The sequence below is a fragment of the Nicotiana tabacum genome, chromosome 2 (assembly GCF_000715075.1).
Source record: "Nicotiana tabacum cultivar K326 chromosome 2, ASM71507v2, whole genome shotgun sequence".
Lineage (NCBI taxonomy): Eukaryota > Viridiplantae > Streptophyta > Magnoliopsida > Solanales > Solanaceae > Nicotiana > Nicotiana tabacum.
In genome coordinates this window covers 18359076-18379699 of record NC_134081.1, presented here as the reverse complement: position 1 = coordinate 18379699, position 20624 = coordinate 18359076, and the positions used below count along the sequence as shown (strand labels likewise).

The 20624-nt window shown below is 39.1% G+C and overlaps 1 pseudogene; it reads right to left on the bottom strand.

Annotated features, from left to right (window-relative positions):
- LOC142166273 (uncharacterized) overlaps positions 1-7328 on the bottom strand; it is a 37387-nt pseudogene extending 30059 nt beyond the window's left edge.
- Between the last annotated feature and the right edge of the window lie 13296 nt (positions 7329-20624).

Here is a 20624-nt window from a genome sequence, read left to right as displayed (position 1 = left end):
ATGCCCCTCTTTGCTTGGAAACATTAAAAGTTTTCAGGTCGATCTTGAATCTTGATCTTGAACCTTGATGCTTGCTAGTTGTAAGTGCTAGTTCATTCTTCTACGATTTCTTCTGGGCAAAACGGGAAATGTGAAGCTCGTAACTTCAGTCATGTCTTGAATAGTCCGTGTCCTTTCCATCTGCTTCTGCATTTGGATTCACTTTCTTTTCCTCTTCTTTTCTTTATTTTGGATTGAGACTTTTTCTTTTGTTCATCTCGAACACTGTGCCTCGAGGTAAAACCTGCTCAGACATCACAACAAACAAACGAATGAAATTTTTCTGCCCCAGTTTTTACTAGAAAAATTTTGTGAGTTATTGTAACAAAATTCTAAACTACTTGTTTATTGAAAGCAATTAAAAAAAGGGGAATGGTGTATCCTGAAAAGGTCATGATCCCAAAAGAATGTCTCAACTAAGTATTGGTGTACCTTATATTGGGAAAATGTGGCAAGGTAATGGGATACCCTATGTTGGCAATGATATCAGGGAGTGGTGTACCATGCATTTAAACTCAAATCAACTAGGGAATGAAGTATCCTATATTGGAGAACACAACTAGGGATTGGTGTAACCTATACTGGTAAGGAGATCGGGGATTGGTGTACCCTATACTGAAAAGGAAACGTAACTAGGGGTTGGTTCCATGTATTACTGAAAAGGAAATGTAACCAGGGGTTGGTGCCCTGTATTACTGGGAAAAAGAATGTTGAATCCCCTTGGTGAAAAAGTTCTACCTGGGTTAAACTATGAAAAACAAAATTGGACAAAGAGTACTTCCACCCAGAAATATGAGCTGGATCCCCCTAGGCGAAATGATTCTACCTGAGTTAAGCTACGTAAAACATTCTGAGCGAATAGTACTTTTACCCGGAACTATGAGTTGGATCCCCCTAGGCGAAAAGGTTCTACCTGGGTTAAGCGACGAAAAGCAAGCCTGGGCAAAGAGTACTTCTACCTGGAAATATAAGTTGGATCCCCTTAGGCGAAAAGGTTCTACCTAGGTTAAGCTACGAAAAGCAACCTGAGCGAATAGTACTTCTATTCGGAACTATGAGCTAGATCCCCCTAGGCGAAAAGATTCTTCCTGGGTTAAGCTATGAAAAGCAAGCTTAGGCGAAGAGTACTTCTACCCGGAAATATGAGCTGGATCCCCCTAAGCGAAAATGTTCTACCTGGGTTAAGCTACAAAAAACAGCCTGAGCGAAGAGTACTTCTACCCGGAACTATGTGCTGGATCCCCCTAGGCGAAAAAGTTCTACCTGGGTTAAGTGACTAAAAGCAAGCCTGGGCAAAGAGTACTTCTACCCGGAAATATAAGCTGGATCCCCTTAGGCGAAAAGGTTCTACCTAGGTTAAGCTACATAAAACATCCTGAGCGAAGAGTACTTCTACCCGGAATTGTGAGCTGGATCCCCCTAGGCGAAAAGGTTCTACCTGGGTTAAGCTACGTAAATCATCCTGAGCGAAGAGTACTTCTACCCGGACCTATGAGCTGGATCCCCCTAGGCAAAAAAGTTCTACCTGGGTTAAGCTACGTAAAACAACTTGAGCGAAGAGTACTTCTACCCGGAACCATGAGCTGGATCCATCTAGGCGAAAAGGTTCTACCTGGGTTAAGCTACGAAAGAACAACCTGGGCGAAGAGTACTTCTACCCGGAACTATGAGCTGGATCCCCCAATGCGAAAAGATCTACCTGGGTTAAGCTACGTAAAACCATCTGAGAGAAAAGTACTTCTACCCGGAACTATGAGCTGGATCCCCCTAGGCGAAAAGGTTCTACATGGGTTAAGCTACGAAAATGAGAAGTGAGGACAGTAGTGATGCATGCTGAAGATTTTAAGGAGCTTACATTTGGTGACATTCGTCCTTTGAGAACCGCCATTCTGCACTGCTTTGTTCCTGCTTCAAACAAAGAAAATTTGTGAGTTTTTAAAGTGGTGGTCGGTTTGTGGCCTTGATGCACTGAGGAGTTTGAGTTCACAGACACCCCGTTGTCGAAGAACTGATTCTATCAGAGTGGTACCGAGATGCTCGAATACTTTGTATCATTTTCTGGAGACTTTGTCTTTCTGACGTCTCCCCTGACTGTTTTATACGCGTATGTCCACGGTACCGTTAACCCTTATATCTAAGGCAAAGCAATTTTTATTTAAAATTAAACTTAGTTATCTTGCACTCAGAACCAATTTGTGTATGTAGTGCTTATCAACCTTTCCCATGAAGCAAGTCTTGCTTAGGCGACCTTTTCAGCTTCTTTGAGACACTTTGTCCGCCTTATCAAAAGAGATCACAGATGGATTCCTGCCTTCGTCAATGTCGTATATGCTCCAAATTGTGCTCGGTATTATGGGAAAACTGTAGACAGTTTTGCAGCCATTTTTGCTTTGCTTTTGATGCAAGATTAGACCGAAAGGGAATCTAAGAAAAAATATGGAAAAGAATAGAAGAGCAATTGGAAATAAAAGGTGTCCCTTTCGGGGAGAGAAATAAGGAGACTTATCTGGGGATATGTGCCGACTTCAATGAATCATGACATGCATTTTGGACTGGACGCCTGATCTGTCTGAGCCGTCTAATTCTCAAAATACGTCGCAAATGTTCATCTTGAAACTGTCTTAGTTGTGCTCATGCCGGAGCATCGAAGACCCTCATTCGGCTAGTAGCGCCCTTTGCGGGTTTTCGCTAACTGACCTCTCTCATTTCTCTAATCACTGTCGCCTTACAGTGCCCATACGAGTTTTCACCGATAAGACTCTCATTTCTTCTTTACTTTTTTTTTTTAAAGATACGACACACGGAAGGTTGGACAATGCCCCTGGCATGGGGACTTCAAGTATTTTCAAAGATCGATCAGAAGTTCTTAACAGGAAAAGGCAAAAGGAACCTTGAACTGAATTACAACTTTTGAAACTGTTTCTGCAGGAAAACACCGTAATATAAAAACAAACTTCTGCCCCAGTTTTGGAGTATTGGGAATATGAATTTTTGTTGCAATGGGACCGAACCCAGAGTAAGGCTGCCTACGTATCCTTTCGGAATCAGGTCGGACGTAGTTCAATGACTCAGATTGTTTTTTTTTTTTACACATGTTCCAAAAGGTGGAAAACAAGGAAGAAGAAAAATACAGCTTAAAAGGGGTAACAAAAGGTTGACACTTGCTTGGAATAGCGAGCAATGGTAGCCTTCGTCATCTCGATCTAAGAAAATCATGCGTGAAAGTTCCACAGTGGGTATATATCAGACATAATATCTTTTGACTGCATCTGCATTAATAGTCATGTCTGGTACCCGTCCTTCTTCATCTACCAAGTGCAAGGCCCCTTTTGGTAACACTTTCTTGATGATGTAGGGTCCTTTCCAGTTTGGGGCGAACTTTCCTTTAGCTTCTACTTGGTGTGGAAGAATGCATTTCAGAACGAGTTGGCCTACCTCGAATTACCTTGGACGCACTTTCTTGTTGTAAGCGCGTGCTATTCTTTGCTGGTATAACTGGCCAAAGCACACTGCTGCTAGCCATTTCTCATCAATCAACATTAGTTGCTCTAATCAGGTCTTTACCCATTCTGCATCTTCAATCTCTGACTCCACAATGATTCGAAGAGAGGGAATTTCGACTACAGCCGGTATTACAGCTTCCGTCCCATATACCAACAGATAATGAGTTGTACCAACAGATGTGCGAGCAGTCGTGTGGTATCCCAAAAGAGCAAAAGGCAACTTTTCATGCCATTGTCTCGAACCTTGGATCATTTTCCTAAGAATCTTCTTGATGTTCTTGTTCGCTGTTTCAACGGCTCCATTGGCTTTTGGCTGGTAAGGGGTAGAATGGCGATGCATAATTTTAAATCGCTCGCATACCTCCTTCATCAAATGACTATTGAGATTGGTTGCATTGTCAGTGATAATGGTATTTGGGATACCAAAGCGACAGATTATGTTGGAATGAACAAAGTCTACCACTGCTTTCTTGGTGACTGCTTTGAAAGTGACGGCCTCCACCCACTTGGTGAAGTAATCAATTGCAACCAAAATGAATCTATGCCCATTTGAAGCCTTTGACTCAATTGGCCCAATAACATCCATTCCCCAAGCAACGAAAGGCCAAGGAGAGGACATGGGATGCAACTCTGAAGGTGGCGAGTGAATCAAGTCACCATGAATCTCGCATTGGTGACACTTGCGAACAAAACTGAAGCAATCTCGCTCCATTGTAAGCCAATAATACCCTGCCCGCAGAATCTTCTTCGCCAAAACATATCCATTCATGTGAGGTTCGCGTACCCCCAAATGCACTTCACTCATGATCCGCTCAGCTTCTGTGGCATCTACGCATCTCAACAAGTTCAAATCTGGGGTCCTCTGGGTATTCTCTCATTTTCAGGAATCGTTTTATGTCATGATACCATGGTTCACCATCTGGTTCTGTCTCAATTGTATTGCAGTAACCGTGTTGATTCCGAACTTGGATTTCTAGTGGATCGATATGGGTGTTTCCCGGATAAGGGAGCATCGAGGCTAAAGTAGCCAAAGCATCGGCTAGCTTGTTGTGAAACCTGGGAATGTACCTGAATTCGATGGATTTGAATCTTTTTCTCAAATCTTGTACACATTGTCTGTATGGAATAAGCTTGATGTCTCGAGTCTCCCATTCACCTTGGGCTTGCTGGATAAGCAAGTCAGAATCTCCCATAACCAATAGTTCATGCACATCCAGATCGAGGGCCATTTTCAAACCCATGATACAGGCTTTGTATTCTGCCGTATTATTGGTACAGAAGAACCGAAGTTGGGCTGTTGCAGGGTAATACTGTCCAATAGGTGAGATGAGGATTGCCCCGATCCCAACTCCTTTGGTATTGACAACTCCATCAAAATACATTTTCCATAGAGGGTTGTCGTTTGGAACTACTTCCTCTATTGAGTGGACCTCTTCGTCTGGGAAGTATGTGGTAAGTGGCTTGTACTCATCATCTACTGGATTCTCTGCCAAATGATCGGCCAAAGCCTGTGCTTTCGTCGCGGTACGAATGACATAGACGATGTCGAACTCTGTGAGCAGGATTTGCCATTTTGCGAGCCTGCCAGTGGGCATTGGCTTTTGGAAAATATACTTCAGAGGATCCACTCTGGATATGAGGTAAGTAGTATAGGCCAAAAGCTAATGTCTCAACTTCTGAGCGACCCAAGTTAAAGCACAACATGTCCTTTCTAAAAGGGTGTACTTAACCTCATAATAGGTGAACTTCTTGCTCAAATAATATATTGCTTGTTCCTTTTTGCATGTCGCATCATGTTGCCCCAGAACGCATCCAAAAGAATTATCCATCACCGATAGATATAAAAATAAAGGCCTACCAGGTTCAGGTGGGACCAGTACAGGAGGTTTTGATAGATAATCTTTGATCCTGTCAAAAGCATTTTGGCAATCGTCTGTCCACTTGATTGCAGCATCCTTTTTCAGCAAATAAAAGATGGGCTCGCATGTGGTTGTGAGTTGAGCAATGAACTTACTGATGTAGTTCAACCTTCCGAGCAAACTCATGACCTCCTTTTTGTTCTTCGGGGGTGGCAGATCTCGAATGGACTTTATCTTAGATGGATCCAATTCGATGCCTCTCCGACTGACTATAAAACCGAGGAGTTTCCCAGATAGAACCCCAAACGTACATTTGGCTGGATTGAGCTTAAGGTCATACCTTTGAAGCCATTTGAAGAACTTTTTCAAATCAATCACGTGGTCAGCCTGTGTCTTTGATTTTATGATGACATCATCGACATATACTTCAATCTCTTTGTGCATCATGTCGTGAAAAATGGTGGTCATGGCCCTCATGTAAGTTGCCCCTGCATTCTTTAAACCGAATGGCATGACCCTGTAACAATAGGTACCCCACGGAGTGGTGAAAGCGGTCTTTTCTGCATCACCCTCATCCATTAGAATCTGGTGGTACCCAGCATAGCAATCCACGAACGATTGTATCTCATGCTTTGCGCAATTATCTACAAGAATATGGATGTTCGGTAAAGGAAAATTATCCTTCGGACTTGTTTTGTTCAGGTCTCTATAGTCAACACAGACTCTAGTTTTTCCATCTTTCTTTGGAACGGGCACAACATTTTCCACCCAGGTGGTGTATCGTACGGCTCTGACAATATTGGCGCTCAACTGCTTCATTATTTCCTCTTTGATTTTATCACTCATGTCCGTTTTAAATTTTCGCTGCTTCTGTTGGACTGGTGGAATATCAGGATACATGGGAAGCTTATGAACCACTAAATCGACGCTTAAACTAGGCATGTCATCATAAGACCAGGCAAACACATCTCTATACTCAAATAAAAGTTGACTCAAGGCATCTCTGGTTTTTTGTTCAGTGTGAATGCTTATCTTTGTTTCTCTGACTTCTTCATGACCTCTGATATTAATTGGCTTAGTTTCATTGAGGTTGGGCCTAGGCTTGTTTTCAAATTGTTCCAACTCTCTTTTTATTTCATCAGAAACCTTATCTTCATCATACTCGACCTCTTGATGCATTATTTCGAAATTAGACAGCTTTTTGAGATCTGGGCGTGAATTCCGCATGCATGTCATGTTATTAAAGCCGACATTAACAAAACTGAAATGGAAATAAAATGGCAGGAATTAGGAAAAGGAAAAGATACAAAATACGAAACTGAACTGCATTTCATTGAATTTGAAAGGATAGGAGGGTTAACGTCAAAATAAAACAATCATACTAAGATATTTGGATTACAACCCTGAAAGTAACTCAAAGTACAAAAGAAATAAGCTGCAAAAGTCAACTACCAAGACTCCTTCCTTGTGGGGAGAGGAGTTGCTTCCCAATTATTGAGCATGGTTTCTGGACCAATTAGTTGCATATCGGCACGACTAGTGCCTTCACCAGCCTGGATCATATTCACTTCAGAAAATATCTGGCTGAGGCCACGGCAAATTTCATCAATGTTTGCATGCGCCGAGGAATTTTGACCATGTTTGAATCGTGGCTCGACAAAAGTGTAGAAAATGTGAGGGATAGGGTGCTGCAAGACCCAACCGTGCTTTTTTCGGTGCTTGGCTTTGTCTTCGTCTGCTTGTGTTGGCCTGAATCCTAAACCAAAAGTACCCCTGTTACTGAACGAAGAAATGGGTTCTGAAATTCCTTGCAATGATGCCCCCAAACCTTTTCCTGGCTCATAACCTTGTCTCATCATAAGTGCAGCCACCATTACAGATGTGGCGGAGAGACGCGGATGTAGAATGAGTTTTCCTTCCTCAACATGGTCCACAGCAACCACTTCGTAAGCCTGATAGACAATAGACTCATATCCTCCTTTGGCCTCAATACATGGGACTAACGCGTCTTTATAAATGGATGACTCGTCTTCTCTGTGAACAATAATTTCTTGCATGTCGTGCTCGAATTTGAGCATCTGATGCAAGGTGGATGGCACAACTTGGGCCGTATGGATCCATGGCCTTCCAAGAAGAAAGTTATAAGAAGTTTCCATGTCCACTACTTGGAAGACATTTTCAAAATCAACCGGCCCAATCGTCATGGTGAGGTTGATCTCCCCAATGGTATCTCTCGCCGAGCCATCAAAAGCCCGGATGCGAACATTGCTGGGTCGGATCCTGTTTGTATTGATTTTCATACTTTGCAAGGTAGAGAGGGGGCATACATCTACACTCGAGCCTCCATCAACCATGACTCGCTTCACATAATGCCCCTCGCATTTGACAATCAAGTGCAAAGCCCTATTGTGACCGGACCCCTCCTCAGGAAGTTCATCATCAGTAAAGGAAATTTTGTTCACCTCAAAAAATCTATTGGCCATCTTCTCTAACTGATTCACGGTGGTATTCTCTGAGACATATGCCTCGTTCCGGATTTTGATTAGTACACGGGAATGCTCTCCTAAGTGTATGAGCAGAGATAACAGAGAGATTTGGGCAGGAGTCTTTCTCAGCTGGTCAATGATTGAGTAATCCTGAACTTTCATCCTTTTCAAAAACTCCTCCGCCTCTTCTTCAGTGACCGGTTTCTTTATTGGCATTTGGCCTTCTCTGATTTGCTTAGCCTTCCTCAACTCTTCTGGAGAGTAACACCTCCCTGATCGAGTCAAACCTCCAGTTTCCCCCACTTCTTCTATGATTTCCTTGCCTTTGTAGGTTACTACAGTTTTGTTGTAGTTCCAAGGGATAGTTTTTGTATTTGTTACATGGGGTTGTGTGGCAGGCTTGATTATGATCGGTTCTATTATACCCGTCGTATCGCCTTGATTCTGCTTTGTGATGGGGTGACCTCCAAGGACGTATAACTTTGGGTTTGGAACATTGGAGCGAACTTCCAATCTCGAGATTTTTGGAACAAATAAAGTTGCCCTCTCTGAGCTCTGGGCGCCTTTCACAATCAACGGTGCATCTAGGCTTGGACTTATTTCCAGTTTGGTTCCCTCTTGAATCGTTACCACTGTCATTTCTGCTCGACCAACCGGCTTGTATTCATGATCTCGGCCAATCATTCCCACAAAATGAACATCATTGTGTACTGGCAATGGGTTATTGGTCACTTTAGGAGGGTCCTCGCCGTTCGTGACTACAATCAATTTTTCAACAATGAGTCTTTCTATGGCTCTTTTCAGGGTCCAACAGTCATCAGTGCTATGCCCCGGAGCACCTGAATGGTATTCACATCTAGCATTTGCTTGAAATCCGTGTGAATCAGGATGCATATAGTGGGGAGCGATGGGTCCAATCACGCCCATCTGCTTCAACTTCTGGAACAGACTAGAGTATGATTCAGCCAATAGAGTAAATTTTTCCACCCGCCTCTGCTCTCGACCATAATCTTGCCTAGGACGAGCATTGTAGGGTGCCCGAAAATTTTGCTGCTGAGGTCGGGGGAATCTTGGAGCCGGTGCCCGTACCTGTTGATTGGGAGGACGAGCATATGATTGAGCATTAAACACTGTATATTATGGCGGTCCCACGGAGTACTGAGGAATTGGCGGGGGATAGTAATGTTGAGGGTAGCTGGATTGCCCCTGCTGAACTTGCACATAAGGGTGCGATTCCCCTCTTTGAACTTCCCTGGATCCCGAAGTCATCATGGACCCTTCATCTCTCTTCTTTCTATTTGCCAAACTTCCCGACCCATTTTGGATAGCTTGGGTGGTGGCTTTGAGAGCAGCTTGACTTACAATTCTGCCAGTCTTGAGGCTATTTTCGACCATTTCTCCTATTTTGATCGCTTCCGCAAAAGTTCTACCCATTGTGGACATCATGTTCTGAAAGTAATCAGGCTCTTGGGCCTCCAGAAAAATAGTGATCAACTCGTGGTTATCCATGGGTGGCTTAACTCTAGCTGCTTGCTCCCTCCACTTGATTGCATACTCCTTAAAGCTTTCAGTCGGCTTTTTCTTCATATTGGATAGGGAATTGCGATCCGGCGCAATATCTATGTTGTATTGAAATTATTTGACGAAGGCTTGGGCCATGTCATCCCAGACATGCCAGTGAGAGATATCTTGGTCAATGAACAATTCGGAGGCTACCCCCACAAGACTTTCCCCAAAATAAGCCATCAGTAATTCTTATTTTTCACCTGTACCCCTCAGCTAGTTGCAGTACCTTTTCAAATGGGCGATAGGGTCGCCGTGTCCATCATACTTCTCGAATTTTGGGGTCTTGAACGCTGGTGGCAAATGGATGTGAGGGAACATGCATAGATCACTGAACGAAACACTTTTGTGACTCCCTAGTCCCTGTATGTTATTTATGTTTTGTTCAAGACTTTTCATTTTCCTGGCCATCTCATCCGGCTCAATCGTCTTGGCAAGCTTTTCGTTTTCCACTGGTGACTCGTACTGAGGAGTCTGATTATATGGAGCCGAGACCCCGAAAGCCATATTTGGAGAGTAGTATTGGCCATCATAAGCATGAGATGTTGGCTCGTTGATTGGCCTTGTCAAAGGAGGTGGAGGCAGGATTGTGTATGCCGGTACGCCAGACATGACTAGAGGAGTGTTCCTGACTGGTGCGACTGGAGGTCGCACATTAGAGGTACCAGGAGCAACGTGGAGGCTGTAGTTTGGCACATACCCTGGTGGTAGGATGTGGTCGCTCGTTGTATGGAGCGGTGGTTGAGTAGCCAGGGGTACGGTGGAAGTTCCCTCTGAGGGACAACGGGGTGGAGGCTGACCAGACACCCAAGCTTGATATACATCAGACAATTGCTGTCTCAATTTTCTTATTTCCTCCGACTCTTGTTCAACTGATTGACCCTGGGGGTCGTCAGTGATCAGCTCGATCTCATCATCGTTGGCCATTACTACTGCTCCCTTAGATCTAGTGAAGTAATGGTGTGTTGCCAGTTTCACCACAAACCAACCACCTTAAGCTTACTTTGTAAGAGACAACAAACGTGTTAGGGTTAAGCATTTTATAGATATGAATCACACATAATGTGCCATGCTCCTATCATTGTCACTATTTCTAGCATGCTTTTGGAGGCTTCACGTTTCATTCCGGTTTATGAGGTTGCTTCTTATTGACGCTCTTATTTTCTTCTCATTTTTGTTTTACGCACGCCTCATTTTGATCCCTCATCTTAGAATTATTGAAAAATATTTTGATCGAACCTTTTGTGGGTTGCCTACGTATCATGTCGCCGCATGAATCACATCATTACGTAGTTCAGGGCAAATCGGAAATAAAGTAAAATAAACTAACTCTTATTTTTACTCATATACAAATAATCCCACAAAGAAAGACTTCTAAAGAAGGATTTAAAGAAAAATATTTTTTTTTTGGATTTTTGAAAATTGGGGGCGGAACCGATGAGGTTTACCTACGTATCTCACATCCGGTGAGAATCAGACCCGCATAATTCGGTGGATGAGAAAAATAGATAAACTAACTCTTTTTTTATATATATAATTAATCCAACAAAATCTCCTAGCAAAGAAAATATTTTCAATATTTGTTTTCGATTTTTTTTTTTTTTTTTGGAATTGGTGAAAGAAAAACTTCTAAAGAAGAATAAAGAATTTTTTTTTTAAATTTCAAAAGAAAGAAAATATTTTTTTGGATTTTGGGTGAAAGACCTTTTTTTTTTTTTTAAAAAGGAAGAAAATATTTTTGGTCTCAAAAAAAAAAAAATTCTTAAGAAGCAATTAAAGGAAAATATCTTTTTGAATTTTTGAAAATTGGGGGCCGGAACCGATGAGGTTTGCCTACGTATCTCACATCCGGTGAGAATCAGACCCGCGTAGTTCGATCCAAATCGACTAATTTTTTTTTTATTTTTATGAAAAGTAATCTTTAAAAATCGTATGCACTAAACCACATCATTTTTTCTCTCTTCGTTCAACTGATATATGCTAAAGTCGGTCGACATGCAAGCCTCTAGGGATATTCAACAAGTAGCATATAACATGACATAATGGTCTCAACAAGGTACATGTCCTAAAACAGTACTCGGCCCATGAGTCTCGCTGCTAAGTCAAATGCACATGATGCAAATAAAGCATAGCCTACTAGGGATATTCATTGCTTGTGGCTTGTTCTTCTAAGTTTGTAAATCCTAAAGGAGATAGTATCTAGACCTGACTTACCCGGGCGGACAACCCGAGCTGAGGAGCGTCAAGCATTACCAGTAGTAGAACAGCACTGGCTAGTTAACGGCTCTCCCGCCTGAACATGTGTGACTAAATCCTTCACCAGAAGCTGGTAGGCTAACTGGCTTTATCTCAAGACAGAAATTTTGTGATGCTGGTAGGCAAACACAACATAACTAATTATCAGAAGACTCAGTGGGATGCGAGAGAGGATACAATTTATATGTACAGTTCAACAATATCAAGACAGTAAAAAGTGGACAAGTAGCACATTAGTCCCAAATAAATCACAATATATACAAAAATTAATAAAGCCAAATAAAGTCAATGTTCTAGCTTGTACAGTTGCTCGGTCTTCTTTGTTTGAGTGCATCAGAGATCGGCAGGATGGCGATCCTCATTTACTTATCCTTAGAGACACAGTGCAGCACGGTGGTGCCAAGCAGGTTACTGTTAGAGATGACGGAGTTTTGAGGATGCATGATCGTATTTGTGTGCCTAATGTGGATGGGTTTCGTGAGTTGATCCTTGAGGAGGCTCACAATTCTCGATATTCTATACACTCGGGCGCTGCCAAGATGTACCAGGACCTGCGACAACATTATTGGTGGAGGAGGATGAAGAAAGATATAGTTGCTTACGTATCTCGGTGTCTAAATTCTCAGCAGGTAAAATATGAGCATCAAAGACCCGGTGGTTTGCTTCAGTAGATGGAGATTCCTAAGTGGAAGTGGGAGCGTATCACTATGGACTTTGTTTTTGGACTCCCACGGACTCAGAGGAAGTTCGACGTCATATAGGTTATTGTGGATAGGCTGACTAAGTCAGCGCACTTCATTCCTGTGGCAGTAACCTATTCCTCGGAGCGGTTAGCAGAGATTTATATTCGTAAGATCGTCCATCTTCATGGTGTTCCCTTGTCTATCATTTCTGACCGAGGTACGCAGTTTACCTCGCACTTCTGGAGGGCAGTACAATGTGAGTTGGGTACACAGGTTGAGTTGAGCACAACATTCCATCCTCATACGGACGGACAGTCCGAGCGTACTATTCAGATCTTGAAGGATATGCTTCGTGCCTGTGTGTTATAGATTTCGGAGGATCGTGGAATCAGTTCTTGCCCCTCACAGAGTTCGCCTACAATAACAGCTACCACTCGAGCATTCAGATGGCTCCCTATGAGGCCTTATATGGTAGACGGTGCAGGTCGCAAGTTGGGTGGTTTGAGCTGGGGGAGGCTCGGCTATTGGGTACAGATTTAGTTCAGGAGGCCTTGGACAAGGTCAAGATTATACAGGATCGACTTCGTACAGCTCAGTCCAGGCAAAAGAGTTATGCCGATTGTAGAGTTCGTGATGTGGCATTCATGGTTGGGGAGAGGGTATTACTACAAGTATCGTCCATGAAGGGTGTTATGAGATTTGGGAAGAAGGGCAAGTTGAGCCCTAGGTATATCGGGCCATTTGAGATCCTCGAGAGAGTGGGGGAGGTAGCTTACAGGCTTGCGTTGCCACCTAGTTTAGCAGTTGTTCTTTCGATATTCCATGTGTCCATGCTTTGAAAGTATCACGGCGATCCATCCCATGTGTTAGATTTCATCTCTGTCCAGTTGGACAAGGATTTGACTTACGAGGAGGAGCCAGTGGCAATTCTAGCCCGACAAGTTCTCCAGTTAAGATCAAAGAGTTACCCATCAGTTCGAGTGAAGTGGAGAGGTCATCCTATTGAAGAGGCTACTTGGGAGTTCGAGTCCGATATGCGGAGTAGATATCCCTACCTTTTCACCAGCCCAGGTACTTTTCTGTGTCCATTCGAGGATGAACGATTGTTTTAGAGGTGGAGAATGTGATGACCCAAAAAGGTCATCTTATATTTTAAAACTCGAATCCGCACTCTTAAACCTTTAAAATCTCATTTTCACCCTCCTCGATTTGTGTGCGCAGTCCGGGCAGGTTTTCGGAAAGCTTTTATGTTAAAAATTGATGAAAATAAGATTTTTTGCCTTACAATTTAATTTTAGTTGACTTCGGTCAACATATTTGGTAAACGGGCCCGGATCCGTATTTTGACGATCCCGGTGGATCCGTGTCAAATTATGGGACCTGGGCGTATGCCCGGAATTGAATTCAGAGGTCTTTAGCTTGAGTTATGAATTTTTGATGAAAGTTAAAAGTCTGAAAATTATTTATTTTTAAGAATTGATTGATATTTGGCATTGTTAGTATCGGGTCCGTATTTTGGTTCTGGAGCCTGGTACATATTCATTATGGTATTTAAGACTTGTCTGTGAAATTTGGTGAGAAACGAAGTTGATTTGACGTGATTCGGACGTCCAGTTGAGAAGATATGAATTTTAAAGTGTTCTTGAGAATTTCATTTGATTTGGTGCTAAATTCGTAGTTCTAGGTGTTATTTTGGTAATTTGATCGCGCGAGCAAGTTCGTATGATGTCTTTAGACTTGTGTGCATGTTTGGTTTGGAGCCCCGAGGGCTCGGGTGAGTTTCGGATAGGCCACGGGATGTTTTGAACTTAGAAAATTTTTCTAGTATAACTGAACTTGTTGTAGGCCTCTGATCTCGCAATTGCGAGATCAGGCATCGCAAATGCGAACATAACAGGGTCCGCAATTGCGAGACTTTCATCGCAATTGTGATCAAAAACCTGGGCTAGCAGTTCTCGCATTTGCGAGGTTACCTTCGCAATTGCGAAGGGAGTCTGGGAAGGGCAGGTTCGCAAATGCGAACATCTACTCGCATTTGCGAGGTTCAGTGGTCGTAAATGCGACACTTTTCTCGCATTTGCAAATGCATCGGGATTGTAAAGGGCATCGCAGTTGCTATTGTTCCTTCGCATTTGCGAAGCTCAGTTCGCAATTGTGACACCTGCAGCTGAGTAAAAGGGGCTTAGACGGGATTTTTCATTCGTTCTTCATATTTTCAAAACTCTAAACCTTAAGAGGCGATTTTCCAAAGACCAAATCTTCCCTAAATCATATGTAAGTGATTCCTAACTCTTTTCTTTCAATCTTTTACATCTTATAACAAGATTTCAACCTATAATCTAGAATTTTTATGGTGAAATCAAGATTTTTGGGTAGAGTTTGGAAATTTTGAAATTTGAGGATTTAGACCTCAATTTGAGGTTGGATTCCAAAACTAATTACATATTCGGGCTCGGGGGTGAATGAGTAAAAGGATTTTGGTCCGAACCTCGGGTTTTGACCATGCGGGCCCGGGGTTAATTTTTCGGCTTTTTGGAGAAAATTTTGGGAAAATTTAACTTACGCAATATAATTGATTCTTTTAGCAATATTTGATATTATTGAGTCATTTTTAATAGATACGAGTGGTTTGGAGGTGAATTCCAAAGGAAAAGTTATGATTGAGAATTAAGTGGCCTTCGGAGCGAGGTAAGTGTTGTGTCTAACCCTGACTTGAGGGAATTAGGAACCTTAGATCACTTGCTAAATGAAATTCATGTGAGCAGCGTATATGTGAGGTGACGAGTACTTATGCGCCTTCATTTTACCTATTTTTCATGTTTCTCTGTTTTTCTTATATTGTCTCATTCCTATGCCAAATTGCTTTGTGTTATACTAGTGTTGTTCAATTTATCGTTCTTATCATGTGTTACGGATTTTCTGGTGAAAATTGAGTTTTTATTTCAAAGTTGAGATTGATATTATGGAACCAAATGTTGAAGTAAGGTTTGTACTTATTATTCTATTTCCTTGTTGTTATTTATGCATGCATTATGGTAAGGGAGAGTGTTAATGCACGAAGGGTGATGTTGTGCCATATTGTGAGTGTTAATGCACGAAGGGTGATGCCGTGCCATATTGAGAGTGTTAATGCACGAAGTGTGATGCCGTGCCATGATATGAGTGTTAATGGAAGAAGGGTGATGCCATGCCGTTTCTATTAATTTTATGGCGAGATTAAGAGTAAAAGCATGAAGGGTGATGCCGTGCATTTTTCCTTACTGTATTCACTATTCATGTTGATTCATGGTATATTGACTGTTCCGGTGATCATTATGTTGTAGTTCTTTATCTTGTATTTCCCTCAGTATGTTTCCCCTTCCGACATTTCCTGTTTAGTTCTTCATTTCTGTTATTTGCATATACACTGTTAAATTGTACAGGTTGATTTGTAGGTGCCTTGCCTTAGCCTCGTCACTACTTCGTCGAGGTTAGACTCGACACTTACCAGTACATGGGGTCGGTTGTACTGATACTGCACTCTGCACTTTCTGTGCAGATTTTGATACCAGCTCGGGTTGATCGAGATTTTGCTATTGGTCCGCTGTCCGGAGACTCAAAGTAGATCTGTCGGCGTTCACAGACCTTGAAGTCTCCGTCTATCTTTTCTGTTCTACTGTTTCTTTCATTCAGACAGTTGTATTTCTTTCAGACTATTACTTGTAGTAAATTCTAGAATGCACGTGAATTGTGACTCCAGATCCGGGTGGTAGTAATTAATACAGTTTTATAAAATTCCGCACCTCTTATATTTCATCTTAGTTAATTATTGTTATTTACTGAATGGAAATAAGGAATTGTTTTAATGATTCTCCAACGTTGGCTTGCCTAGCAGGTGAAATGTTAGGCGCCATCACGGTCCCGTCGATGGGAATTCCGGGTCATGACAACGGTCAACTATGCGGCCGCAGAACTGCTCTACGGTTCATTATGCGACCGCAGAATATATATATATACCAGGTCTTGGTCAATGATTGACTAATTTCCGTCCGACATCGGTCGGAATTTTTATTTTTATGTTATGGGACCACTATTTTCGACCGACAGTGGTCGGTATCTTTGTGAGATATATTTTCGTTGACCTTTGCAACCAATTTACCTCTTTTCCGACCACAATCGGTCGGTTTATTTTCCAACTGATTTCGATCGGTATGTGGTGGACGAATTTTGACAGTTTTCTAGTAGTAGTGTTGTCTTATTCTAAACTACTAAGTTTGCTAATAAAAACTAAAAAAAATTATTATAGATTATTTTTAAATGATAAGGTGGCGTTTGAAACGAACACGGGGTGAAATTCATTTTGATCGGTGTTTTTTTCAAAATTTTGAAATTGTTTTGGTTTCATAATATTACCTTTCTCTTAAAACTTTGATTATTTTTTTTTCCAAGTTTTTGGTAAACATGAAAAACAATATTTAGGATTTTTTCGAGTAACATCTCTTTTTTATAGATGTTTTAATTTATCAATAATTATCTTTTAAGTAGCTTGATAGTGTAGTAATTCTTTTACATTGTCAGTATATAGAAATTAAACTCTAATAATATGTATTTATAGCACTAGGGTAAAAAACACTAGTTATAGGTCGATCTCTAGCAAAATGTATTTACAACATGTATCTGTACTATATTAAAAGCACGAAAACCCTTAACGAAATGTCGTTCACCTTTTTTATCCTTTAAAAATAGAGTTCACACTAGATAAAATAGTCATTTAATTATTTTCCTATTTTTTAGGTATATAAAATCTACTATGTTTTATTTACCAAATCCCTTCTTATTTGCACCGTGTACAAAATTCTAATATTTAAAACTTAAAAATCTATTCAGATTTCACCATTTCAATTAAACACAAACGTAGAATAAATATATAAAATTAATCACTAACCTAAATATCTGAACTTTTATGCAAATTACCCTACACATATAAAGCAATTGAAGATGGAATAATCATTAAAAAATACTAATGAATACTTATGTAGGCCTACTTATATAATTAAATAAGGAAACGTATATAAATATTCTAGCTATATATGTCATATAGGAGTGCTAAAATAAAAATACACTCATACACTCATGTATATATATATATATATATATATATATATATATATATATATATATATATATATATATATATATATATATATACACAGGTCTTGGTCAATGATTGACTAATTTCCGTCCGACATCGGTCGGAATTTTTATTTTTATGTTATGGGACCACTATTTTCGACCGACAGTGGTCGGTATCTTTGTGAGATATATTTTCGTTGACCTTTGCAACCAATTTACCTCTTTTCCGACCACAATCGGTCGGTTTATTTTCCAACTGATTTCGATCGGTATGTGGTGGACGAATTTTGACAGTTTTCTAGTAGTAGTGTTGTCTTATTCTAAACTACTAAGTTTGCTAATAAAAACTAAAAAAAATTATTATAGATTATTTTTAAATGATAAGGTGGCGTTTGAAACGAACACGGGGTGAAATTCATTTTGATCGGTGTTTTTTTCAAAATTTTGAAATTGTTTTGGTTTCATAATATTACCTTTCTCTTAAAACTTTGATTATTTTTTTTTCCAAGTTTTTGGTAAACATGAAAAACAATATTTAGGATTTTTTCGAGTAACATCTCTTTTTTATAGATGTTTTAATTTATCAATAATTATCTTTTAAGTAGCTTGATAGTGTAGTAATTCTTTTACATTGTCAGTATATAGAAATTAAACTCTAATAATATGTATTTATAGCACTAGGGTAAAAAACACTAGTTATAGGTCGATCTCTAGCAAAATGTATTTACAACATGTATCTGTACTATATTAAAAGCACGAAAACCCTTAACGAAATGTCGTTCACCTTTTTTATCCTTTAAAAATAGAGTTCACACTAGATAAAATAGTCATTTAATTATTTTCCTATTTTTTAGGTATATAAAATCTACTATGTTTTATTTACCAAATCCCTTCTTATTTGCACCGTGTACAAAATTCTAATATTTAAAACTTAAAAATCTATTCAGATTTCACCATTTCAATTAAACACAAACGTAGAATAAATATATAAAATTAATCACTAACCTTAATATCTGAACTTTTATGCAAATTACCCTACACATATAAAGCAATTGAAGATGGAATAATCATTAAAAAATACTAATGAATACTTATGTAGGCCTACTTATATAATTAAATAAGGAAACGTATATAAATATTCTAGCTATATATGTCATATAGGAGTGCTAAAATAAAAATACACTCATACACTCATATATATATATATATATATATATATATATATATATATATATATATATATATATATATATATATATATATATATATATACACAGGTCTTGGTCAATGATTGACTAATTTCCGTCCGACATCGGTCGGAATTTTTATTTTTATGTTATGGGACCACTATTTTCGACCGACAGTGGTCGGTATCTTTGTGAGATATATTTTCGTTGACCTTTGCAACCAATTTACCTCTTTTCCGACCACAATCGGTCGGTTTATTTTCCAACTGATTTCGATCGGTATGTGGTGGACGAATTTTGACAGTTTTCTAGTAGTAGTGTTGTCTTATTCTAAACTACTAAGTTTGCTAATAAAAACTAAAAAAAATTATTATAGATTATTTTTAAATGATAAGGTGGCGTTTGAAACGAACACGGGGTGAAATTCATTTTGATCGGTGTTTTTTTCAAAATTTTGAAATTGTTTTGGTTTCATAATATTACCTTTCTCTTAAAACTTTGATTATTTTTTTTTCCAAGTTTTTGGTAAACATGAAAAACAATATTTAGGATTTTTTCGAGTAACATCTCTTTTTTATAGATGTTTTAATTTATCAATAATTATCTTTTAAGTAGCTTGATAGTGTAGTAATTCTTTTACATTGTCAGTATATAGAAATTAAACTCTAATAATATGTATTTATAGCACTAGGGTAAAAAACACTAGTTATAGGTCGATCTCTAGCAAAATGTATTTACAACATGTATCTGTACTATATTAAAAGCACGAAAACCCTTAACGAAATGTCGTTCACCTTTTTTATCCTTTAAAAATAGAGTTCACACTAGATAAAATAGTCATTTAATTATTTTCCTATTTTTTAGGTATATAAAATCTACTATGTTTTATTTACCAAATCCCTTCTTATTTGCACCGTGTACAAAATTCTAATATTTAAAACTTAAAAATCTATTCAGATTTCACCATTTCAATTAAACACAAACGTAGAATAAATACATAAAATTAATCACTAACCTAAATATCTGAACTTTTATGCAAATTACCCTACACATATAAAGCAATTGAAGATGGAATAATCATTAAAAAATACTAATGAATACTTATGTAGGCCTACTTATATAATTAAATAAGGAAACGTATATAAATATTCTAGCTATATATGTCATATAGGAGTGCTAAAATAAAAATACACTCATACACTCATGTATATATATATATATATATATATATATATATATACCAGGTCTTGGTTAATGATTGACTAATTTCCGTCCGACATCGGTCGGAATTTTTATTTTTATGTTATGGGACCACTATTTTCGACCGACAGTGGTCGGTATCTTTGTGAGATATATTTTCGTTGACCTTTGCAACCAATTTACCTCTTTTCCGACCACAATCGGTCGGTTTATTTTCCAACTGATTTCGATCGGTATGTGGTGGACGAATTTTGACAGTTTTCTAGTAGTAGTGTTGTCTTATTCTAAACTACTAAGTTTGCTAATAAAAACTAAAAAAAATTATTATAGATTATTTTTAAATGATAAGGTGGCGTTTGAAACGAACACGGGGTGAAATTCATTTTGATCGGTGTTTTTTTCAAAATTTTGAAATTGTTTTGGTTTCATAATATTACCTTTCTCTTAAAACTTTGATTATTTTTTTTTCCAAGTTTTTGGTAAACATGAAAAACAATATTTAGGATTTTTTCGAGTAACATCTCTTTTTTATAGATGTTTTAATTTATCAATAATTATCTTTTAAGTAGCTTGATAGTGTAGTAATTCTTTTACATTGTCAGTATATAGAAATTAAACTCTAATAATATGTATTTATAGCACTAGTGTAAAAAACACTAGTTATAGGTCGATCTCTAGCAAAATGTATTTACAACATGTATCTGTACTATATTAAAAGCACGAAAACCCTTAACGA